Source organism: Pleurodeles waltl, chromosome 2_2 (assembly GCF_031143425.1).
Source record: "Pleurodeles waltl isolate 20211129_DDA chromosome 2_2, aPleWal1.hap1.20221129, whole genome shotgun sequence".
NCBI lineage: Eukaryota > Metazoa > Chordata > Amphibia > Caudata > Salamandridae > Pleurodeles > Pleurodeles waltl.
This window is the reverse complement of record NC_090439.1, coordinates 324,229,021-324,256,160: the sequence shown is the minus strand read 5'-3', so window position 1 is coordinate 324,256,160 and position 27,140 is coordinate 324,229,021.

The following is a 27,140-nucleotide window of genomic DNA, read 5'->3' as shown; positions in this document are numbered from 1 at the left end:
GGTGCTGCACCACTGTTGTTCTATCACCTCCTTTCTGTCATTGGCATCAGTGGCACATTACTCAGTAACCTGCACCAACAAATGCATCTTTGGACCACAGAGCAAGTGTGTCTGTGTTGAGGCATAGGTCTATGCCCATGTTCTTATCCCTTCCTGGACAAATAATGGTATACCACGCCAACAATGGCTGGCCACTTTCTGTTGGCAATCCATCCATGATTTCAATCAGTCAGTGTGCAGGTAGGTAAAACTATTTTCACATAGGTAAACTCCCATAGCATTATTGATTGTATGTGTGCCTTGTGATGGAACACACATATTACTTACTTCACACAAGGATGTATCACGGCATTTCTCAACACACTGGAATACACACACAACCCCTGGGCACTAGTCTTTCAGTTTGCTGTGACAATGAGGTAGATGTCTTCAACATCTGGGGCAGACCCAAATGCTATGGGTGTCACAATGGGATAGCCACTGCAACATCCATTGCATGCACCTCAGATGCAGTATACAGTGTCAAGCAGGCCCATATGGTCATGAAGGTGTAGAGCTAACAGAGACCTGCATGACAATGCCATGTATAAATGGTGCTTTGAGATGCACCATAGGAGTGTCAGTGATGGTTTGTAGGTCAGTGGGTCTACATTATCTGAGACTATGTGTGATTGACTCATCATAGATGCTTGTCAGTTGCTCTGATCCACCACTAGGATGACTTGCTCAATCAGCCTAACACGTTGACAGTAAACAATGTTGTCCATTAACTGATATGTACAAATTACACTAAGCAATGTTTTCCATTCATGACTTGCAGGTGGGCCTCCGCCCTACACTGTACGTGAGGTGGCCCGATTTAAAGACCCGATGCAGTCAGTAAGTGTCATCTTGTGTGTCCTGTGTGCCAATCCAGGGTTGGGTGTGAGTCAGTCTGAAGTGTAGAATGCTATGAAATATGGTTTTGCCTGACCAGTGATATGATATAATTGGAGAATGGGTGATGACCTCATGTCTGTTGGAATGTTCTGCAATGAGAATGGCTTGCTTGTAGCTCAAGGGGCAACGTGTGCTGGCATAGAATTGTGTATAATAGGAATTGTAACGGCTGGCCACTTATTCATTGATGTCTACCATGATAGGAGTCAGGGCGGCTCTTAGTGTACATACATAGCCTGTTGACAACCACTTTGTCACACCACTATTGTCAGCACTATGTGCCACACAAAGCTTACACTTACTGACAAGACATTACAGTTGTAGGTTATATCTGCAGAGGTCTCTAGGGGCCTTATGTAAGAGACACATGCACCACAGGTGCCTCAGTACCCTTCAGATTTTATGAGGCTGTAGTACTGCAAGGAGCCATATTGTGCTGCACAACAGTCAGTAGTCTACACAATTAGTAGGCAACTCAGCTCCAGATGCTTGTGGGAAAAGTCTATGATTCTTTCCACACCAGATCTCAGAAATTTTAGAATATGGTCCTGCCACCATGATACTTGTGAGTGATGTAGGTCACATCACATATGCATATGATGTGAATGCTGTGTGCGTACCTGGTACTTTGATGATGTCTGACATGTGTATGCAAATGATGTACAATATATCAGGATACTGTTGCAGCACCCAATGCAGTGCCAAACTCACTGTGGGCTTAAGGGCACCCATACAGCCACCATGTGTGTGCGGTTAAATACATGTAGCACAACATAGCACATGGTAGAGGTCTTCAGTCCTATAATGTGTAGACAACTTTGATGTGCAGGTCAGGCTTTGGCCAAACTTTCTGGGTTCATTGCATCAGTTGTACATGTGGGCACATCATGGGAAATGGCATGCCCCTTGTAACGTATGCTCAGGCCAGGTCTTACACCAGGCACATGAATGATGATTTACCAAACCTTAGAATAGCCGGTGGGAAGTTACCAGACCCCCTCTCACATGGCCCCCATCTTGCATCCATGATGACTGGGCAAGCCTTGATGTTTCACCTGGGGGGTTGAGGTGATGGATTGCATGCACAGCCCCCCTTATAGACAGGGACACAGGAAATCCAGACTTGTTGGGCCATGTGATCCTCACAAGTTTGATGACACAAATGTTGATAATGGATAATTTTGTCCAATCAGCTCCAGGCCCTGTTTGTTAACAATGGATTGCCATCATCCCAGTGACACGTACATGATAATGTTGATGGTTGGTACGAAAGAGTCAAAGATTAGGAGTAAGTCAGTTGCAGTGTACATAATATGTCTGTACAACGTCCACCCAATGCTGAAACTGATGCGTGTTTCTCCTCATATTTCAGCTGCCAATATGTCAAAAGACAAGAGGCTAGCTTTTCACAAGCAGGTCGAAAGCTACCTGCACATAATGGAGGTTGAAACAGGATACCGTCAACTAGAAAGGAGGTTCCACACTGAGAAGGCATCTGGGGAATGGCGTGCGTTTGCACATGATGGACCTCCACAGCAGCCCCAGCCACACATGGACACTTGAGGAAAAACATCAGGGGGTCACAGCTGGTCCAAGGCCCTCCATGTCAGATGCACCTGTCATGAGCCAGGCACCAGCTTAGCCACCTGCTGCAGTTGTTGCTGGCCAATTTGAACTAAACATGAGATGGGACATGGCCAAGATTTTAGCCAGACTTGAAAAATTGTAGGAGAAGAATTCTGAGAACAGGAGGATGTTGTGATGCATCAAAAAGAAACTGAAGAAAACAAAGAAATGAACGAATAGTATTCTACAACCTCCCAGTTCCTTCCTCTCCCTGTTACTGTTTTAGATAGTTTTAGATTGGGCTTTATAATGGTAGTATTAGGTTAGTGTAGGGTAGGCATAGGTTAGGCTAAGTATAGTGGGGGTTTTCTACATTTTTTCATTGTTGTGGGGCTGGGTAGGGGGTTATGTTGTGGTATTTGTATTTAAAAATATATATATGTAAGTTAGTACATGTGAGGTCACAGTTTATGTTGTCCAACTTGTATTTTGTTTCTTATAGGGGGTGGTGGGAGGAAATGTTTACAGTGTGGTGTTTCATGTGCAAGCTAAGTTTAGAATAGATTAGATAGGTGTAGTTGTTAGTTAAGTTTCGTTAGTATTGGTTAGTGTAGCATAGGGTAGGTTCTAGGTTACTTTTTGGTATATAGTTTTACAATAAATCCTATTTTTCCTAGCCTAATAGTTTTATGAGTTGATTGAGGGTCTGGGGGTTCTCAAGAGTGCACTGGCGAAGTTGGTGAATGGCCTAGGCTATGCTTACTGTCTTGATCTCCCAGGTTTACCATGTGCATCCCCTATGACCAAGGAGCTGTCAGAATGGCTGCTACATACAGTCTACTAGTGCATACATTTGCCTTGGGCAAGAAGCAGCACACATGAGTAAAGGCAATGCAACAATGAGGAAGGGAAGCATTTTGACCAGAGACATCACCCTGACACCACTCCGGGGTGGTATTGACTTCCGTCCTAGTCTCTGATGTCTCCGCTCTGTGGGTACAGTGGCTTTGATTATATGCATTGGGTGTTGGAATGGCACAGTCGTAGCCACACTATTTGTACATGCCTACAAGGCAATGTGGTGCATATTTACATGGTGGATTATAGCCATAGTGAGTGGTCTATGTTGATGTTGTGTATATGTTGGAGTGCATAGCACAACCAAAGCATCAGTAGATGTGTGGCTTGGGTGGGGATGGTGCGTCTTGATTCAGGGCCTATGTCTTGATTGTGTCCTATGTGCCTCCCCTTCTGCCATTAGTGGAGTTCCAGATATTCCCCTTGCAACATACCCTGCATTTGTGGTGGTTCCTGGTAGTATGTGCTATCCTGCGATTCCAGTGACCATCTCCACCTCATCCACGTCCTCCTGTGGTGCAGGACTTCCACCTCCAGTCTGCAGTTTCCTGGCAAGTTTCTCCTTAGTCCTGAGCTTGAATTGTGCCAGCGCTTTTGCACTCAGTGACAGTTCTCTTCACCTTTGCAACACTGTTGATTTTGTCCACTATTGCCCACCATATTGCATCTGTTAGACTTGGAATCATTGGCATGGTCTCCCCTAAGTTTTTTCCTCTACTTCCCAGGTTGTTTTCTGTGTGCTGGACTCTGTTTTTGCTGTTTTGTTTGCTCTGGACACTTTACAACTGATGACCAGTGCTAAAGTATAAGTGTTCCCTGTATAAATTATATGTGTACATTGGCTAATCCATGATTAGTATATTTGATTTTCTAGTGAGTCTCTAGTAAAGTGCACTAGAGGTGCCCAGGGCCTGTAAATCAAGTCCTACTAGTGGGCCTTCAGCACTGGTTGTGCCACGCACATTAGTAGCTCTGTAAATGTGGTTCAAACCTACTACTGCAGTGTCTGTGAGTGCAGTTTTAACTGCCAATTCGACTTGGCAAGTGTACACTTGCCAGGCCACAACCTTCCATTTTCTTACATGAAAGGCACCCCTAAGGTAGGCCCTGGGCAGCCCATGGGCAGGGTACAGTGTATGTTTAAGGTAGGACTTATAGGCCCTCATTACGACCCTGGTGATCGGTGGTAAACCGGTGGTAAGACCGCAAACAGGCCGGCGGAAAAATTGAATTATGACAGGTCATCCGCCACTTCACCATTCCGACCGCCATGGCAGTGATGACCGCTGGGCTGGAGATTTCGGTCTCCAGCCCGGCAGCCGTCACTAGACTGCCAACGGTATCAGGAACCTGCATACCGCCATGGATTTCGGGTGATTGAACCGCAATGAGATCCATGGCGGTAGGCACTATCAGTGCCAGGGAATTCCTTCCCTGGCACTGATAGGGGTCTCCCCCACCCCCCGCTAGCCCCCACGAGTCCTCCCCCCACACCCCGTGCCCCCGCCACCCCTCAAAGGTGGCACAACCCCCCTCCCCACCCTCACCCCAACTTGCACATATACACATATACACACCCCTACACGCACACACCCTCAACATGCACATACATGCACCCTTACACTCACACATACATCACGACAACACATACCCGCACACATACAGACATGCACACCGACCGACCCGCACACATTTCCCATACACACAGCACCCCCGCACGCATACACGCACTCACACACCCCCTCTACACACTCACATGCATACCCCCATGCACGCACACAACACACATCAACCCCCCAGCCCCCTCCCCTAACGGACGATCAACTTTCCTTGTCCGTTGGCCCTCCGGGAGGGGACGGGATCCATGGGGGCAGCTCCGCCACCAGCACACCGTCACCAGAACACCGCCACACCGAATCATGGGAAGTGATTCTGTGGGCGGTGTTCTGTTGACGTGGCAGTGGAGGTTGAGCAGCCTCCACTTTCCCGCCGACCACCAGTATGGCTGCTGGCGGCTTTCCGTACGGAAAAGGTCAGAGGGCTGGCAGCAGGCCTAATGCGCGTGCGGAAGACCGCCACCACTGGCGGTCTTCAGCACGGTGGTACCTCTGCGGTCTTGCAAAAAGACCACTGAGGTCGTAATGAGGGCCATAGTAATGTGTTTTATATGTCCTGACAGTAAAATACTGCCAAATTCGTTTTTCACTGTTGCAAGGCCTATCTCTCTCTTAGGTTAAAATCGGGGCTGCCTTTAAATATGATTAAAGTGTAGATTCCCTTTAGGAGCAGATAGACATGTGGAGTTTGGGGTCTCTGAACTCACAATTTAAAAATACATCTTACAATGAAGTTGGTTTTTAAATTGTGTGTTTGAAAATGCCACTTTTAGAAAGTAGGCATTTTCTTGCTTAAACCATTCTGTGACTGCTTGTTTGTGGATTCCCTTTCTGGGTCAGTTTGACAGTTGGGCTGCTTGCACCTCTCCCTTAGACAGTGACACAAAGGGAGCTGGGGTGTAGCCTGCATATCCTGATGAGCCATCTCGGCTGAGGGGAGGGGAGAAATGGTCACTTAAACCTGAAAGGGCTGTGGCAGCCCTCACACAATGCAATCTCTAACCCCCTGGTGTGTGTCTGGGGTCTGGGCAAGGCAGGGCCTTGAAAACAACAGAGACTTTTCTTTGAAGTAGGCCTACATCAAAGGCAGAAAGGGGTATAAGAGGAGCACCCAAACCCCCTGAAAATCAGATTACTTCTGAAACCAAGAGGAACCTCTGCCAAGGAGAAGAGCTGGCAAAGCTAGAGAAGGAGTACTGCCCCTTTGCCTGTGACTGTGCTTTGCTGGGTTGGCCTGAAGTAGATACTTCTACCTGAGAGAGGACAAAGACTGACTTTTGTGTGACTTCCCACTGGTGAAGAATCTCCAAAGGCTTGAAACTGAGCTTGCCTCCTGTTTTTGAAGCCTCAGGGACAGCAAAGACTTCTCTCTGCCAGCACTTGGGCTTTCTTCTGAGAGTCCTGCCTGCCAAGTGGTGCCCTAACCTGCCTCTGGGCCCTTGAGAGGTGCAGATTTTGGAAAAGTACCGAAATCCACATTATGACCCCGTGTGGGAAAACTTTCGACGCTCCACCTGCATCGCGGCTGGGAGATCGACACAACGTGGCTGGGGAAACAATGCGCAATACCCGCAGCGGCTGCTGTTAATGACGCAAGCCCCACGCAGTGCGGTTTCTTGACACCGTGCAACCGGATTTCGACGCAACATCGCTGGCGGCAGAAAATCAATGCAAAGCCTGCCCGGACCCGAGGTGCCTGTTCGGATCAACGGATCGCTCTCTTGCGAAGAGGAAAAATGACGCACACTCACCTGACTGGAGGAGGAACAATGCACGGTCTCACTTGCGAGTGAGAAATCAACACATTGCTGACCTTTTTGGACGCACACCTGCCCGTGCGGTGTTATTTTGGCGCAACCCAGGTACTTTTTCGCACTAACAGTGTTCTCACTGTTTTCTAAAGGATTTAAAAATTCATAACTTGACTTATGTATGTTGGATTTTTGTCATTTTGGTCTTGTTTTATTTAGATAAATATTACCTATTTATTTTAAACCTGTGTTGTTTAATTTTGTAGTGTTTTCACTGAGTTACTGTGTGTGTTGGTACAAATACTTTACACATTGTTTCTGAAGTTAAGCCTGCCTGCTCGTGCCAAGCTACCAAGGGGGTGAGGGGGATTAACTGAGGGTGATCCTCCTTATCCTGACTAGAGTGAGGGTCCTTGCTTGGACAGGGGATAACCTGACTGCCAACCTAATACCCCATTTCTAACAGCATCTCTCCTACCAACTGGCAATTTGGAGGTGACGAAGAGCTGGTGTTGGTGTTCCGTCACCTCTCTGATTAGGATGTCATGCTCATCTTCACTAAAGCGACACTGGCGTTTTCTATTTTCCTTCTTCTGGGTCCTTTCTGGACCCTCCCGGCTGGTACTTGGGTGATTGGGGTCTCCCTAGGGTCTCTCCTGCCCTGATGATTCCATCTTATCTTGCAATTGCACTCTTTTCTGCTTGTGCGTTATGTTTTGATGCTAATGCGGTAAAAAAATGGCGCTAACCCTTTTGTGACATGTTTGCATTCTGTAAAACGGTCTAGAGCCACTTTTTCAGCAATAACTTCATTTTTCCTTACGGCATGTCGCAGATGTTAATGTCATTTCTTTTCATGCTAACCATTCCTTAGAGCACTCCTACATAATTTCACAAATATGGGGCATGGATAGCACTAAGTAATGATGCTAGCTCATGGTATAAAACTTGTGAGTCATTATTCATAAATATGTCCCAGACTTTCCTTTGAAGTTTGCCTACTTCAAGGGCAGAACTGGATATAAGTAGTGGTCTTAAACCCAAGACATTTAGATTACTTCAGGACTCAAGAGTAACCTCTGTCAAGGAGAAGAGCTGAAGAGCTGGAGGAGGAGTACTGCCCCTTTGCCTGTGACTGTGCTTTGCTGGGTTGGCCTGCAGTGGCTGCTTCTGCCTGAAAGAGGACAAAGACTGGATATTGTGGTATATTCCTACTTGTGAAGTATCTCCAAGGTCTTGGACTGAGTTGCCTCCTGTTTTCAAGTCTAAGGGCCATCAAAGACTCTTTCTGCCAGCACCTGGTTTCTCTGCTGAGACACCTACCCTGCCAAGTGGCGCCCACTCCAGTCCCTGGGCCCTTAAAAAGGTGGAGCTGGTGGAACCAGGACTGAAATCCATCCACAGGAGCTGTGCGGGGAAAAATGTGATGCACCACTTGCAATGCGGCTGTAAAAATGACACCCCACCTGCATCGCAGCTGGAAAATTTAAATCTCTGCAACACCCACGCAGCATAGTTCCTCATCACCATGTGGCCAGATCTCGCATGCATCGTCGCTGGGTGTCAAAGTCAATGCGAACCTTCCCGGATTCGAGGTGCCCTTCTGGAAATCGACGCATCGTTCTCTTTCAGGAGGGAAAAACGACACATCACCTACCTGACCAGAGAAGAAACAATGCACGGCCTTTGTTGAAAGTAAGGAATCAACACATCACTGACTTTTCTGACACATGCTCTCCCGTACAGCTTTATTTTTTACGCAAACCAGACACTTTGGGGGTCATTCCAACCCTGGCGGTAAAATCCGCAAGGGCCGGGGACCGCGGATGCACCGCCAACAGGCTGGCGGTGCATCCCTGGGCATTCTGACCGCTGCGGTACAGCCGCGGTCAGAAACGGGAAACCGGCGGTGTACCGCCGGTTTCCCGCTGCCCTGGGGAATCCTCCACGGCGGCGCAGCTTGGTGCGCCGCCATGGGGATTCCGACCCCCTTACCGCCATCCTGTTCCTGGCGGTTTTGGCCACCAGGAACAGGATGGCAGTAAGGGGTGTCGTGGGGCCCCTGGGGGCCCCAGCAGTGCCCATGCCAATGGCATGGGCACTGCAGGGGCCCCCTAACAGGGCCCCACAAAGATTTTCAGTGTCTGCTTTGCAGACACTGAAAATCGCAACGGGTGCCACTGCACCCGTCGCACCCTTTCCACTCCGCCGGCTCCATTCGGAGCCGGCATCATCGTGGAAGGGGGTTTCCCGCTGTGCGGGCGGGCGGCCTTCTGGCGGTCGCCCGCCCGCCCAGCGGGAAACTCAGAATAACCGCGGCGGTCTTCTGACCGCTCAGCGGTATTCTGGCGGCTCCCGCCGGCCCTGCGGTTACCGCGGCCGGCGGGAGTCAGAATGACCCCCTTTGTGTAACATCTACACATCAATTGTTTTCTATGGATTAAGACTCTTTTATTTAAAAAAATCATAACTTTACTTGTGTATGTTAGATTGTTGTCAGTTTGATCTTGATAAATATTGGCTATTTTTCTAAACTGGTGTTGAGTGTGTTTGTGGTGTCTTCGTAATGTTACTGTGTGTGTTATTACAAATACTTTACAAATTGCCTCTGAGATAAGCCTGACTACTTGTGCAAAGCTACCAAAGGGGTGAGCAGGGGTTATCCTAGGTGTGTGTCTCCCTTATCCTGACTAGAGCGAGAGTCTCTGGACAGAGTGCAAACTGACTGCTAACCAGAGACCCCATTTCTAACATTATCGCAAAAGAGGGTGTTGATGCCATTAAAGGGGATGATGCTGGCTAGAAGGATCCTGTATGCATTGAAGAGAGTCGAGCTTAGGGAGAGTGATTGCAGAACTCTGCAGATGAAGTCACAGGTGTCGGCGGCTGACAGACTGGTTCCTTCCAGTCGAGAAGGAGCAGATCTATCAGAGTGCATGACCTTTGATTTTTATGTCAGTTTAGGCTTTGAATGAGCATGGGATGGAGACTGTCTCATACACTGTGGAGAGTTCCAGGAGAATGAGGGGTGCTGTGTCTCCTCTGTCCAGATTCATGCAGATATCATCCATGACGGCGACGAGGGCAGTTTCCATTCTGTGTTTGGGTCTGAAACCAGACTCAGTGGTGTTGCGGAGTTGGTGATCATAGAGGTATTCTGTAAGGTGACTGGTGATGATTTTCTCTAAAGCCTTGGCCTAAAATGGTAGCAGGGAGATTAGTCTGTTAATGGTGAGCATTGAAGGGTCTGTAGAGGGTTTCTTCAGCAATAGGACAGTTGCATGTTTCCAAGCATCTGGGAAGGTTGGAGAAGTGGTGGATGCTTTCAAAATGGGTGTGAGTATGGCGCTGATTTCAGTTGTCTGGAGCAGGTATGGTGAGGGCAAGGTTCTGATGGGACCCCTTAATAGATGAACTTAATGATAGTGGTGGTGTCTTATGAGGTGATGATGAGCCATGTTAGCTATGGTTTTTGGAAAACATTGGGAAGAATTTGGAGAGGACTGTTGGGTTTGTTTGTGGGTTCAAGTTGCTGTAAAAGGTGAGATTTTGTTGCTGAAGAGTTGAGAAAGATTGTTGAAGAGCTCTTTCAAGAGGGCGATCGAGTTGGAGATGGTCGACGGTTAGGTGAACTCTTTCATAACTGGGATTTTTGTTTGCTTCTTTTCATGCTGGCATTGCAGTCTGTCAGAGCTGCACGTTTTGTGGTCTGTATCATTTGGTGGTAGTATGTTAGGGCAGATTTGAGTGTCCTCCTGTCTGTTTTGTTCTGGATCATTCTTCAATTGCACTTCAAGTTGTTTGCAGTGGTGTTTGATTAGTCTGAGTTTTTCTGTGTACCAAATGGCCTTGTTCTGGATTTTGTTGTATTGCTGTGCTTGAGTGGAGCCAGGGAGCTGGTGCAGGAGCTGATCCAATTGTTGAAAATCTTGATGGCTTTGGGGAAGCTGTTGCTGTATTTGGGTTGTTGGGTGTTGAGAGAAGTGTTCCAGTCCTTGTCAGTAATGCTGCTTCAGTTTTATTTCACTGGTGGTGCCATATGTGAGTTGGACTGGGACAGGGATGCTTACTGTGACAAGTGAGTGTCTGTTCAAAGGACTGTCATGGGCTAGACCACTCAGACATTGTCGAAGTTTGTGAAAATAGGGTCCAGGAGGTGTCCAGTGAAGTGGATAGGTCCTTTTACTCATTGGGTGAGGCACAGGCTTCTAAGGACTTCAATGTCTGCTGGACTGTAGCAGTGTGAGAGTGGAATCTAAGGTGCTGTTGGTGCAACAAGAGCTGTGTGCATATAAGTGCATGAAAACTTGCAGGAAGCACAGGAGATTGCTTGCTCTGTACCAGTGCCAATTCAACTTCATTGATTGTACAAACACAAAAATACCAAAATATTAAACCAAATGTAGGTTATCATGTATACAACCTGAACCAAAGTACATCTAATACCTTCTTTATATACTGTTAATCACCAGGCATTGCATGAGACACTCATGTAAAGACAAAATGCACCATCATTTCTCACAAATTGCATTTATCAAGTAATGTATGCCTGAGTATGCAACACCTGAAATTTCCACTGCTTTATCACTACGCTTTGCAATATTATGAATTAAAAGCATGATTTCAAGTATCTGCCTGTGAAGTTAAAATAAACTCTTTAGTTATAACCTAATGTCCAGAATTATTACATTTCCAATTGAAATTAATCTACAGTAATGAGGAAAGGTAAGCAAGAGGCTCTCCTTGCATGAAAAGACTTTCATGGATACATAAATATTCGATGTAAGCATATCCTGTGAGGAAGCGAAGCAGCGGAATAGAGCTTGTTCATGTAGTTTGAGTGAGATTTGTATCCCGGAGCCCTGTTTGCACAATTCAGCTGCTGCATGCATCATAGTGACCATTTTATAAGTATACCTTTTCTCATCCTGCCAGCTCTGTTTCACCTCCACAGTTGTGGCCAGCCACACCCCCAGCACACTTACTTTATCAGTGGCATGAACCCAGAACTCCAAAACAGCATCTTCTCACAAATTGCAGGGAGCAATGTCTACTCCGTTCCCTTCAGTAAAGGCTCTTTTCCTCTTCAAGACAAAGTGATCCACCTCAGCAATGTGATGCAGGATCATTAAAAGAGTTAATTGCAGTTATAGAGGAAAAAAACCCTGGCTCTTTGCTCGGTATGTACTTTGGATGTTATTCATAAGCCTGGGTTAACCTTTCTTACCCTGCTTTTGTAAAAAAAGACTGTTGCTGAATTTACACTCTGCCTCCGTATTTTTGGCTTGCTATGACTCAACCACAGGTTTGGCTAATATTTATAACTGTGCATGCATATATCTTGGTGTCAGCTTCCACAATGGAAATTTAATGCACAAAAATGTAAAATTCAAAAAAGGTGACGCACACACATTATGAATTCACATATTGATGATTGGAACTTAGGTTCTTCCAAATGTAGTAATTCTGATATGTATGTCTATACAATGTGTGGGATAAAATGGGGGAGGTGAGCCCAGCATTCAACTCAATGCATTCTAGTCCACCGAATGTGTTGTAGTAGATTTAGTCCTCAATAGTGATTATATTCACAATTAAACAAGCCTTTACCATAGCAAATGCTGCACATCCTTGGACGCAAATTGCAGGGAGCAATGTCTACTCCGTCCCTTCAGTAAAGGCTCTTTTCCTCTTCAAGACAAAGTGATCCACCTCAGCAATGTGATGCAGGATCATTAAAAGAGTTAATTGCAGTTATAGAGGAAAACACCCCTGGCTCTTTGCTCGGTATGTACTTTGGATGTTAGAGTAAACGCAGCCACTCTTGCACCATAGTTTATGGATGGCTACGTTGAGGGGAGACTATTTTTGTGTAGGAAGGAACACCTTCTTGCACAAAAACAATCTTAAATGCTGATTTGCTCTATAACGAGGAAAAATTAAAGCATTTCTCCTTGTTGGGCCATGCTAACGCCACCCCTGGGGTGGCATTAGATTTTGGTGCTGCTTCAGGTTTACAAAAACTTGCAAATCTGAAACAGCATCAAAATGCAATGGGTTTTGCCGTGGCACACCGAGCAACACCCAGTGCACACCCCTTCCACGCAAAGTGCTGCATGTGAAAGGGCCGAATTTACAAGGTGGGGTTAAGCCACAAAAAGTGCCTCAACGCCACCTTGTAAATACGGTGCATGGCATTACGCAACCTGAGCATCACAAAAGTGACGCTCCAGTGACTCTAGGGGCTTTTACATATGCCCCTAATTGTCATTGGTCGCGCTTTCAGTTTATGTCAGCACACATAGAATTAGCCACGATCTACAACTGTTTTGTAGACAAAAGGCTCTTCATAATAAAAGCTTTCAAAGAATCTATGTTTTGGCAGCCGGAAATGTAGAGCTGGAACACCAAAGAGCCAAACAATAAATTATTCCTCGAAAAGGTAGATGGAAAGAGGACCTATGCACTAATAGTAGTCGTGAAAAGTCTTGCCCTGTGTGTACCGTATTATGTAGTATAAATACTACGAAGGAATTGCTGAAATGAGCAAACCTACACTCAGACCGAACAAAAAACGGAAGTCACGTATTCCACTCCAAGTGCAAATACCATAAGCACTAGTTTACTAGAAGAGGCCTCTTCAGTTCAGTGGGATTACTTATGGCTAGAAACTTTGTTATTCCCTTTGTGTACTGAAAAAGGTAGGTCTTCCCTTTGATTGGAGGAGGGGGAAGTTTCCTCCTGACAGCCGAATGCTGCATCAAAGCATCCAAGAAGCAAACAGTGTAATATTACTGGTCACCTAAAACAAAAACAAAATCCTTTGATGCTTCCTAGTGAACGCATGCCTGGCATCAATTTGGAAACCACTTTATGGATCCTGTTTACTGTCAGGGCTTCTCCAAACATCGCATGCTTGACACTAATCACGTAGTTAATATTTAACAGTACTTTGACAATTCTCAGAAGGGAACATTCTCCAAATTATATTTGAAAGTATACAAATCTTGTCACCGCTCTCACTGTATAAGGGCTGTTTTGTTGCTGTAGGAACCTATGTGGATAATTGCTGCCAACACGAAGAGGGTCTCTCAAACCGTAGTTGAATTGAAGCCTCTTAAAATGGAATATAATCACATAACAAAACCCATCAAAGTACCACCCAGAATGAATTCCCAGTAGCAATTAGCGAGCTACCACCTTGAAAAATAATTCCAGTCAAACACATAAATACGTTGCTCATATGACTAATTATTTACATGTGTACTTTTATGTGAGAGGACGTATGGTTCACCAGCGTTAAGAACGTCAGCAAACCCTACACTTCAGTTCTATGTTAAGCTGTCTGTTTTAGAATCATTAAGAGGAATTTTGAGCAAAGGTATTTATTATAATTAGGTGTTTGTGCCAACACGTTCTTTTACAGTGATCTGAAAATATTCGCGTTACTGACACGCAAAACGAGAAACGTACTAATAAATGGAGCCCAGAGATATTGAGGCCCATATTTATACTTTTTGACGCAAAACTGCGCCAGCGCAGTTTTGCATCAAAAAAATTAGCGCCGGCTAACGCCAGTTTGGTGCGCCGTGCGGGTGTCATATTTATACTTTGACGCACGGCGGCGCAAACAACAGGTGGGAGTCATAATTTTTTACGCACACCGCGGCGTCAAGTCGTAAAGGAAAAGGACGTTAACGCGGCCGAAATGACTGTGGGTAGATTTACGACACCGCAAACCGGATATGCGCCGTTTTTTGACGCAATAGCGTAAAAAAAAACACGAACACTGCCAGTTCACCAGAGGAGAGCCAAAATGGATCCCAGATGCCACTACAGACCCCAGGAAGATGACAGCAGACCAGGAACCAGCCAGGAGGATGCACACAAGAACCAGGACACTTTTAAGAAGAAAAGAAAGTGTTGCTTCAGTGCAGAGGAGCAGGAAATCCTGGTTAAAGAGGTGACAGAACACCAGCACCAACTGTTTGTCACCTCAAAGTTGCCAATCAGTAGGAGAGAGGCTATATGGCAACAAATTGTTGACAAGATTAACAGTGTGGCAGAAGTACGCAGAACTGTCATCGAGTGCAAGAAACGCTGGCATGACTGCAAGCGCAGGACCAAGGAAAAGATGGCCAGGAACAGGAAGGCAGCACTGCAGACTGGAGGGGGGAGTCCAGCACACCAGGAGGCCCTGGACCACATGGAGGAGATGGTTGCAGCCGTCATCGCTCAGGAGATCGTCACAGGGATTCAAGGACAGGACAGGGCAGACTACCACGAGACAACGCACATGCAGGGTAAGTCGCATGGGGAATTATAATGCAATAATGTCAACTGCAACCGGGGGGTGGAATACCTACTACACATTGCATGTAAGTCATCATATACATGGAGTGGCATGGGTAAAGGGGCACGGCAGGGGGGCATGGCCTGCACAAACATAAGCTGGGGCACACCATTACACTACACCAACAACAGTCCCATGGGGGCATGCTGTCATGCCAACGATGGAGCAAAGGGAAAGCCACGACAGGAGGGAAGGCCACTATGTCAAACTGACATCCTGGCACTCATCAGCCAACATACCTCCTACATTAACTAGGGCCCTATTAGCAATCCTCTAGCCAAACCGACAACTGAAATGTAACTGCAACAACAGTTGCCACTACCACCTCTGATCTGTGTGCAGCTCAAGTAGCCAATGGCAGTAACCTCCCCATGGAACATACATACCTAAATTAGGGGGTGAGGATGACAACTGCAACAATCTTCAGAAACAAGACAAAGGCCCAGTACACTCAAATGTCAATGCCCACAGTTGCCGCAAACATCAGCCAATGTAAACAACAATAGGAGCGACACAGCACTAAGGACACAACCCATTCTGCATATGTCAGGGTCCATCCTGTGCCTGGGTAACAAGGCAACATCACAAATGTCATACTGCTCAGACAACAGCATTGAGGAGGGGACACATGTGACTGGTCACTGAAATACACCGGCACAGTCAGAGGGGGAAATAGGACACTGATACGATTATCAGGGCAATCCAATGTTCCACACATTACCCAACATCAGCAGGACACATTAACAATGTCAACATCCATATCACATCATAACATTGCCATGCATAGGATATGCTACATGTCAATTACAATTAAGTCGATGTGAAAGATCAAGAATTGGGGCAGGTCCTGATAGTTAAGTGTGCGGCCAGGGCCATCAGAACACCCACAGCCAGTGAAAGGTCTCACCATGAGATGGATATACACGGAGGGTCGAGTAGGACAAAAAGGTGGCAATTCTCTATTTGGCATAAAGCAACACCTAGAGGCAATGTCAAGTCTGATAACTCAATAACATACATGTAACACACAGGTGGGCCATAGGCCTGAAACAATGCCCATCTGAAGGACTGCAGATATTAATACAAAACAAGATCACAAAGTGAATTCATCAAAAGGCAGGCACGTCACGTCAAAATTGTCACAAAACAGACACACTAATTGTACCCTGTTTCATTGCAGAGGAAGATGGATCTCCTGCCGATATGCCTGTCCCAGATTTCCCTGATGACATGGATGAGGAGCTGATAAACATTCCCCAGGAGACCATCCAAAAGGTCCTTGAAACCCTCCAGACCCCACCTTCAGTCACAAGGAGGAGCACAGAACAAGTAGCCATTGCAGAGGATCCACCCACCACCCCAATTGTAAGACCTGCCAGCTCCAATACAGCTGAGGACTCAGACGACACTGGCACCAGCTTTGAGAGAACTGTAGTTGGAGTACAGCGGGAGCTGGTCAAGGGGGTGGGGATGCAAAATATGGCAGCCAGCCATGAGGGGGTGCGTTTGTGCATGATGTCATCTGCAGATCAGAAAGCAGCTATGCAAGCCCTAACATCCATACTGCAAGGACTACAAGAAACTGTCAAGGAATTCACCACTGCAGTAAGGGAGTTGCCACAATACCTCGCACCCCAAACCTTCCACTGCATGCACGAATGCAATCATGACTCCCTCAGGGCCGACCTGGCTGCCTACCATCGTGATGTGGCTGCTATTCTCAAGAGCCAGCAGATCCTCGTTGCTGCAGTACTGCCCTTAAGACCTTCACAGGGAGCAGTGAGCCCGGATGTCTGACTCCACGTCTTCTAACACTGAGGTGTGTGTTGCCCCTTCACAACCAACAACAACAAGGACAAAGCAGGCAACACACACATCAGAAGAAGAAGACATGGAACAGATCACATTCACAAGGAAAAGTACCCGGAAGCACTAGTCCCTGCCACATGGCCGACATTTACCAAGGTCCTGCGCTTTGTAACTTGCCAGTCTTGCAACATTTGTACTCAAGCACTGTTCTGCAAACCACTGCATATCTTGTCACCCAGCCCAGTGATTGTCTCTCTCCTACTCATTGCCAAATCCTGTCCCTCTGCACTGTCTGAAACAGCAACCCCAGCATGACAAAAGCATTTTGGTAAACCCTTGTGTTGGATCCCAATTTAAAATGTCACTATAATGGACTCACAGAAATGGACAATGTACATATAGCACTACAGCACTTTTCAATAAATAGCACTTACACCACAAATCTGTCTCTGGGTAATGTGACATATCAACTGCGCAGTAGATAATTGGAATGTCCCTACTGTCAAATAACGTAGCTTCTCAATACAACTGTCCAGATATTATGTAGTTAGAGAAATCTGCACTGTGACCATGATTGCATCATACTCTGCCCATCCTGAGGGAATAATCTGATGAAGTGAGAAACCGTAGACCACCATGCTGTGTTGGACCTTGCTTTCAACATGTATGTGTGAAATAGGTGCGGTCCTCTGCTATAGGCCTTCAAAGGAGATATGTACATGATATATGTCATTAAGAGTGTGTGTGTATGTGACCATTGTATGTTAGGCATCACATAAGCTCTGGGATGTTCTGTGTCCTACTCAGTATCTCAGTAATGCTCCATGAGGCAACACTCTTATTCTGATAAGTAGAGATGAAGCTGTGTAAAAAAGGAATAGGCAGACCATGATATGGTGATTGTAATAGGTGTTTATTTAAAATAGTTAACTATAGTGGTGAAGGTGATCATATTCAGAAGAAATTATTTACAATTTGTTGCCGCCTGCGTATACCAGCAGCTGTGTTCTGTAGTTCCCCCTCCTGTTGCAGGCCAGCATCCTCCTCTTCCTCCTCTTCAGGCATGTGTGGCTCTGGTTCCAGGAGGGGAATGTTTCTTCTGACACAAATGTTGTGCAATATTGCACATGTGAGGATGATCCTGCAGACCATCTCGGGGGAATATAGGAGGCTACCACCAGTGATGTCGAGGCAGTGGAACTTTGACTTGAGGATGCCGAAGGTCCGCTCGACAATGCTGTGTGTCCTCCTATGGGCTTCGTTGTATGCACGCTCTGCAGCTGTACTCGGGTTGCCAAATGGTGTCATAATCCATGGCTGGATGCCATACCCCTGATCTGCTGCAATAGAAAATGAATGGGATCATGTTGATGTTGCTGGCACTATTGAAAAGACATTTAATGGCAGCAGTTGTCTTGTGTTGTCTGTGTCTCTTTTGTGTATTAATGTGACATCCTATGCTTGTAGGCTATACCATCTGTATTGTGTTGTTTCCTTGGCTGAACAAGTGTTTGTCTGCTAACCGTTTGTCAGCAATATGTTTGGGGATTTTCAGTACAGTGTGCCCTCCCTAGCATTGTGACTTGTGATACAGGTGTCCGTGTGTCTTCACTGGGGGTGAGATGATAGTTCCATGCAGAGTTAAAATTGAAAGTGTTGTTAGCACGTTCATATGAAAGTACCGTGGACATCCCATACCTTTAGACTTAAGCAATGTATTAATGTAAAGGTCATTGGGACACTTACAATTTGCAAGGTGACATTTAGGCAACCACACTCATTGATGTCTTCACATTAGGCTGTGCAGTAAATTCCGATGTGTGACAGGTTCAATGGTGACTTAAGAAACATGGCTAGCGATGTCACGACCTCAGTGTGTTCCTGTCGACATGTTGCTGTTGTGGTGTATGTGTTGTGTGTCCTAGAGGGTTGCTGTGCAGTGTGTATATAAGTAGGTTTTTGTACTTACCAACAAGTAGTCCATTGCCATACCGTCCATCCTGGAAGTGTTCATTGATGGTGCAGTGACGGAAGATGTATGAGTCATGGACACTCCCAGGATATTTAGCCACGATGTTGGTGATCAATCCTTGGTGATCGACTATGGCCTGCACGTTGATGGAATGTGTGTGCCTCCTGTTGCGGTAGAGGTGTTCAGTTGCAGCAGGTGGTACAAGGCGTACATGTGTGCAGTCAATTGCACCAAGGACGTGTGGGAAGCCACTGATGAGGTAGAACCCCTGTTTTGTTTCCTGCTGCTTCTGCAGTGTGTTAGGGAAGCAGATGTGGCGGGGTGTCAGTCGAATGATGGCATCCAGTACTTTGGGCAAAAAGGCGGAGAATGATGGTTGTGATATTCCGCTAACCAGGGCACCAGTTGTTTGAAAAGAGCCGCTTGCCAGCATGTGAAGTACGGCAAGCAGCTTTGTTTCTGTTGGGATGGTGTGGGGTGTCACCAAAGTGGGGGCCAACTGCAGTTCACTGTTTCGCAGCAGCTGCTGAATGGCCTGCCAGTTCAACCGGTACCTCTGTATGATGTTGTGTTCCCTGAGTCCCTGAAGGGTTGTTCTTGGGCGGAATATCCTCTCCTGCCTTCTGCACTGCCTTTGGGGTCCCTGATGGTGTTGTTGTAGCTGCTGTTGTTGTTGCTGGGCTCTGCGTCTGCGTGCATGCTGTATTAGAATGACCTCCATGGCTCCCTGTTGCTGCTCTGCTGCTCTGCTGTTTGTTCTGTGTGTTCTGATTAAATACAGGTGTGTTTGCCCCATTTTAACGCCTGCCCTGACCCAGGCATAAATTTTTGACGCAAATCGGGCTGTGTGTCATTTTCTGGCTCCGCCTCCCGGCCGTGCGCCATTTTTGCCCGAAAGCATAAATACGACGCACGGCCCTTTAAGCAATTTTTTGGACGGAAACGCCTACCTTGCATATAATTAACGCAAGGCGGGTTGTCGCATCCAAAAAATGACGCACACGGTGGAAATTTGTCATCCGCGGGCTCGGGCGTCAAAGTTTAAATACGGGGCAACGTTTGCGCTGATTGTGCGTCAAATTTTTGACGCACAATCAGCACAGACGGAGTTAGTATCTGAGCTAAAAATGTGATAGGCGCATCATCCCACAATATCATAAGAAAAAACAGTATTCTCAGCAATAACCAACGATAGACAGTAAAACAAGTGCGTGCTCAAGACTACTGCTTAATGCTCAATCCACAAGCAACTAAGAAAATACCAGCTGGATATTGTCATTGTTAAATATTTAAATTGTGATCCCGCCTATATATATTTTTTTAAATCCCAACACTTTGCTTCCTGCCCGTCACAGTAAGTCGAAAGTGTCACATTTACAACAGAAGATGAGGCAGTTATGTGATCCAGTGGAACAGATTTGTGGTCAGACTGTATCTCCTCTACCAATCTTTCCACCATTTTTGGTCTCCCATTTACAGGGCAGGAATGGCCCAACCAAACCCCAAGACACTATTCATCTTGTGGCCTCCTCCATTGTCGAGCTGGTTTGAACATTTTTTGCCAGGGCTGATTTTGGTTTCATGTTCAGCCCTGTCCATTTTTCTTAAATACAGGGAATGACTTAGACGTAACTTAAATGTATGAATGTGCGAGATTGCTAGAAAACATGTTTCTAGAAAATATTCAGAGTCGGGGAAGTAACAATTCCAAATCCAACTCTCCAATATTTAGGAAAACATATTCCTCATGGGTTGTATGCAATTTAGGTGGGCAGTCAGTTATCAAAAAGATTGTAAAATTCCAAAAGCAGTCCCAGAATATCACTTAACTAAAACAAGTTGAGATTTTACAAAAAGAAGAAAAATGATGAAAGTCACAAATCAGCTTGAGAAATAAAGAGCCAAAAATATTATCAAAGCATTATTCACATAGAAATAAAAAAGCAATCAATCATAGCATTTGTAAAGGGCATTACTCACCCGTGAGGGTCTCAAGGCGTGGGGGGAGGGACGGTGTGCTGCTTCTGCTCGAGCAGCCAAGTCTTGAGGTGTCTCCTGAAGGTTAGCAGGTCCTGTGTCTGTCGCAGGTGGATGGGAAGGGTGTTCCATGTCTTGGCAGCGAGGTGGGAGAACGATCTGCCACCGGCGGTCATTCTATGGATGCGTGAAACGGTGGCGAGGGCAAGGTCAGCCGAGCAAAGCGGGCGGGTCGGGTGTAGAAGGTGAGTCATCTGTTGAGGTATTCTGGTCTGGCATTGTGCAGTGCTTTGTGAGTGTGGGTGAGGAGCTTGAACATGATTCTCTTGTTGACTGGGAGCCAGTGCAGGTCTCTCAGGTGGGCTGTGATGTAGTTGTGGCAGGGGATGTCCAGGATGAGGCGTGCGGGATGTTCTGATTGGGTTTCAGTCTTTTCTGGATCTTGCCCGTGGTTCCTGGGCAGAGGGCATTGTCGTAGTCCAATCTACTGCTTTTGAGGGCTTGCATGACCGTCCTTCTGGTTCTGGTGGGGATCCATCTGTAGATCTTCTGAAGTATGCGGAGGGTGTTGAAGCAGGAGGAAGAGATGGCGTAGACTTGCTTGGTCATTGATAGCGATGAGTCTAGGATGAACCCCAGGGTGAGTTCGTGGTCGGTGGGTGTTGGTGCGGTTCCCAGTTTGGCAGTCCACCAGGAGTCTTCCCAGGTGGAGGGGGTGGAGCTGAGGATGAGGACCTCAGTCTTGTCAGAGTTCAGTTTCAGGCAGGTGTTCTTCATCCATTCGGCGATGGCCTTCATTCCTTCATGGAGTTTGGTTTTGGTGGTGGCAGGGTCCTTGGTGAGGGAGAGGATCAGCTGAGTGTCATCGAAGTATGAGACAATGTTGAGGTCGTGTGGTTGGACGATGTTTGTGAACGGTGTCATGTAAATGTTAAAGAGGGTCGGCCTGAGGGATGACCTTTGGGGCACACCACAGATGATCTTGGTGGCTTCAGAGCAGAATGGGGGAGGCGGACTCTCTGGGTTCTGCTGGTGAGGAGGGAGGTGATCCAGTCCAGGGCTCTGTTGTGGATCCCTGCATTGTTGAGGTGTGTGCATAGTGTTGTGGCAGATGGCGTCGAAGGTGGCCAAAAGGTCCAGGAGGATGATGGCCACGGATTCGCTGTTGTCAAGTAGGGTCCTGATGTCATGGGTGGCGGCGAGAGGGGTGGTTTTGGTGTTTTGGTTTCTGCTGAATCCAGATTGGGAGAAGTCCAGAGTGCTTTTCTACTCGAGGAAGTGGGTCAGTTTCCTGTTGGCAATCTTCTCAATGACTTTTGCCAGGAAGGGGAGCAGGGAGATGGGCTGGAAGTTCTTGAGGTCCTTTGGGTCCGCCTGGGTTTCTTGAGGAAGGCATTGATCTCGATGTGTTTCCAGCTCTCCGGGAAGGTGGCGGTCTCGAAGGAGCTGTTGATGACCTTCCGGAGTTGGGGTGCGATGACGGAGCTGGCTTTGTTGAAGATGTGGTGAGGGCAGGGGTCGGATGGTGAGCCGGAGTGGATGGTGTTAATTATTTTGATGGTGTTGTCGTCATCGACGACGTGGGTCCAGGAAAGCAGGAGGTTAGTGTGGCTGGGGTGTGGTGAGTCTGTGGTGTTGGTGGTTGATGGGGGTCTGGATATTGAAGCTGTCATGGATGTCTGTGATCTTGTGGTAGAAGAAGGTGGCTGGGAGTCGCAGAGGTCTTGCGATGGCGGGAAGTCATTGGCGTTGGAACCGGGGTTGGAGAGTTCCTTCACGATGTTGAAAAGCTCCTTATAGCTGTGTGCATTGTTGTCGGTGCGTTCTTTGAATGAGGTTCTTTTGACGGTTCAGATGAGTTGGTGGTGTCGGCGGATGGCGTCTTGAAGGCTGTGTGGTTGTCTGGTGTCTGTTCTTGGCGTCACTTCTTCTAGAGTCTTCTGCATGTTTGCTTGGATTCTTGGAGGTAGGCTGTGAACCAGATGGCCTTTCTGTGTGTGCGTCTGTTTGAAGTTTTCTTAATTGGGGCGAGAGTGTTGGCACAGTCATCGATCTATTGCCTAAGGTTGCGGGCGGTTGTGTTGGTTGTGTTGATTGGTGGGTTCCGGGAGAGGGTGGTGATCAGCTGGTCTTTGGTGACCTTGTTCCAGCTGCGGTGGGTAATCCGCTGCGGGTGGTGATGCTTTGTGGGTTTCTCGAAGGTGAAGTGGATGCAGCAGTGGTCGGTCCAGTGGAGTTCGGTGGTGTGGCTGAAGGAGAAGTGTTTGCTGGCGGAGAATATGAGGTCACGTGTGTGTCCTGAGGCGTGGGTGGGTGTTGTGATGAGCCGCTTGAGTCCGAGGTTGTCGAGGTTGTAGAGCAGGGTGGTGGAGTTGTTGTCGTTGGTGTTCTAGAGGTGGAAGCTCAGGTCCCTGAGGAGTATGTAGTCTGTAGATGTGAGGGCATGCATGCTGAAGATGTCGGTGATGGAGTCGCTGAACAGCTGTCAGGGTCTGGGAGGAGTCTGTAGACGAGGGTCCTTATGAGGGTGGTGTTTGGATCGGTGTGGATCGAAGTGTAAGTGTTCGGTGCACTCAGGGTGTCTTTGGTGCTGGTCATGATTCTGAGGGCATTCCTGTGGATGATGGCGATGCCTCCTCCTGGTCTGTTGGTGCGATCCCTACGGGTGATCTTGTAGCCGTCCGGGATGGCTATGGTGATGTCGGGCGCTGAGGAGGGGTTCATCCATGTCTTGGTCAGGAAGGCGACGTCCGGGGAGGCTGAGTCGAGTAGGTTCCAGAGTTCAATGGCGTGTTTGTGGACAGAGTGGGTGTTGAGTAGGATGCATCTGAGATGGTTGCATCCTGCCCTGGCGGGCGGGTCACTGGCATTGAGGCTGGTGAAGATGCATCTCTGGAAGGAGAAGGGTTTGCAGGAGAGCCTCGTGGTGGCCTGCTGGCAGGTGGATGAGCGGCCGGCATTGAGCACGTGGAGGGTGATGGCATTATTGCAGCATCATGCGTCGTGGCAGTGGAGGGGGGCGAGAACCAGGAGTTCCGGCATGGACGGGTGCATATAGGCTTGCCTTCGGCGTGTCAATGGCACGCCAAAGCGGCCATTAAGTAGGGGGGGAGGAGAGAATAGCTTGGAGGATGGAAAATGGGGTGTAAAAAAGGGGGCAGGGCTGCGGGGACAGCAGCGCCGGGGATGCAGCGCGTGAGAGAGGAGGGGGGTGGAGCCGCAGGGGCAGCAGCAGCAGGGGATAAAGAGAGGGGTAGAGCAAGAGTGAGAGAGAGAGCGGAGTGAGAGGAGAAAGAAACGGGGAGGATAGAGTGAAACGCAGAAAGAAAAAGACAAAAGGAACACAAAAGGGACAGAACACAGAAGGAAAAGCATACAAAGAGTGAAACAGAGGCAGAAGAGGAAAAAAGAAGAAGAGAGGCAGAGGGCAGCCTAGTAGAGGAGCAGAGCTCTCCCACTAGACACCAGGGATGAGGCGCAGGCAGAAGCCTGCGGGTGGAGGAAGGCCTCAAACTCCTGACAGAGGTCAGAGTTCAGAGGAACGAAGGGCTCTACTTGCTGGTGGAGCTACGAGGAGGCAGAGCAGTTCACTGACTAGGTCAGTGATGTTGCTCGTCCTACCACGCAGCGGCTGCCATTAAGTAGGGAAGCGGGAGGAGAGAAGAGCTGGGAGGCGGGAGCTGGGGCAGAAAACGGCGTGAAAAAAGGGGCTGCGCCTTGGGCAGCAGCGGTGGGGATGCAGCACGAGAGAGAGGAGGGGGGCGAGGCTGCAGGGGCAGCGGTGGTGGGGGAGAGAGACAGGGGGAGAGCAAGAGTCAGAGAGAGAAAGAGGAGTGAGAGGAGAAAGAAACAGGGAGGAGAGAGTGAAATGCAGAAAGTGAAAGACAAAAGGAACAGAACACGGAAGGAAAAGCACACAAAGAGTGAAACAGAGGTAAAAGAAGAAAGAAGGAGAAGAGAGGCAGAGGGCAGCCTAGTAGAAGAGCAGAGCTCTCCCACCAGAGACCAGGGATGAGGCGCAGGCAGAAGTCTGCAGGTGGAGGAGGGCTTCGAACTCCTGAAAGAGGTCAGAGTTCAGAGGAACGAAGGGCTCCACTTACCAGTGGAGCTACGAGGAGGCAGAGTAGTTCACTGACTAGGCCAGTGATGTTGGCTAAACCTTGCCTTTTTAAAGAAGAATTATGGGGCATCAGAACTGGAGTGGCTGTGTGACTTAAAAAGTTATATGCCACTGGTAGATGATCTTGTCGGCAGTACTACCCATATGGTGTTCACGGATTTGCTTCATTGGTATTTGAACTTGCTTGCAGTAGAAGCTGTTGGGGTACTTTACCTCCTGTAGTGCAGAGAATGTGAACTTCACGTTCTCAAATCAAGGACAGGGAGTTCTCTGGTGCTCGCCTTTCCTTCTATGGTCCACCTTAAGCTCCAAGGGAAAAGTGCCTCTTGAAGTCAGAGATTTTATATTTTTTACAGTGATGTGCAGCGTGCCAAGAATGCTGAGGTCAATAATTATGAAACTGAAAGAAGCAGGAGCATAAACCCTCCAGCTGCTCTCAGTGTGATTGGTGCTCAGGAGCACAGCTCTGCCCCCCAAACACCGACCTCTATGCTTGAGGTATCATTAGGAAGGGTATAGCATCCCTTATGCAGTGCTACCTCTCCGTAGTGGATACCAGGATTGCCGCAGGAGGACTATCCTGGAGCAAGGATCCACCCACAATACAAGAGCAGCCCCAAGGAATAGGCAATTGCACCCACTCATTGAGGGTCCAATTGAGTATTTCTGACCCTTGGGGAGCAGAAAGCCTAGAGAACATCAGTGAAGGGATTTTAAAAAAATAATAATGGAGTGGGAGGGTTGGCCAGGCTTGCATTGGGCTGACCTACCAACCTTCGGCACATGACAGTCTTTCTGCCCATTTTCCTCCCTTGGAGCTCAGAACCAAAATACCAGAGATACCTCCAAGTAAGTGAGAAGTAAATCTGGTTTTCTATGGGAGTAGTTTTGACATATTAGCCCATAGAAAAGGAGTTAACAACCTATTTGTCCATCTTGGGGGAGCAGAAAGAAAGACTTTGTGGTGCTGAGGGTAGGGGACTGATGTCATGACAGACAAGCACCCCATATTATTCTATTTTTGGACATCAATCTCTGGTGTCTAGAAGGCTTTCGGTCCCCTGGGACAGAAACATTGAAGGTTAACCCTTCATTCAACAATCCTCCGAGGACAGAAAGATTGTCTGGTGTCTGGGGACTGGGAATACAGCTGAATGCCAGGACAGGCAAAATCTGCAGCCCATTTATTTTCTCATATTTTTCCCTTATGGTCTGGTAGGCTTTCTGTCCCTCCCTGGGGCTGTTAGATAGGGGTAAATGCCCCAACCTGCCCACTGAGTAGGGAAGGGGGTCCATTAGACCACAAGGGAAAGACAGAAAAAAAGGTTTAGGGTGGAGGAGCAGCCCATCTTGGACTCAGCATCCTTTAATCAATACCCCAACCCTCAGACTATGTTCTGCCCAACTTGGGGGCAGATTGGTGCATTACTCACTAATCTGCCCACAACACCACAATGAAAAAATTGAGAAAAGAAATTCTGGACTTTCCTGGGTGTCTAGTTTTCATAAATATCTAGAGCTGGCAGGTTTACCCATTGCTGGACGACCCCAGGGTGAAGCACTGCAGCTGAGCACATCCTAATTATCAATCTAAGTTCGAAGCAAAATCCATGACATTTTCACATTCTAGAACTTTCCCTCACAGAAATAAGAGGAAAATATATTTTTGTTTGCTAAAGTTTGATGTTTGCAGTGCATTCTGGGTGTGTTCTGGGTAAAAAATGATAAAATTATCCAAAGGTCTAGTTTTCAAAAATCTCTGGAACTGGCTCACCTTGGGCCTAAATATGAAAGCTTCCCACATCCCCAGGATGATTACATTTCAAAGGAAAATATATTGATTTTTCAGCATTGTATTTGGCTGATTTTAACATTTGCAGGGCAGGGTCTCTGAATACACATCTGGGGTTGGTGACAGCCGGGCTTTATAATTTCCCTCTAGACAGCCACACAAAGGGAACCTAGGTGTGCCTGATGAGCTATCTACATCCTTCTGGGGCATTGACATCTTGATGGGTCATCCTGGGCAGGATGGGAGGGAGGATCTGACAATTACACTTGAATGGGCTGTGCCTGCCCCCACACAAAGAACTTTATAATGTCCTGTAGAGTGTATGGAACCAAGGCATGAAGGGCATTGCCCACTTCAAGGGCACGACTGGGTTTAAGAACTCTACTT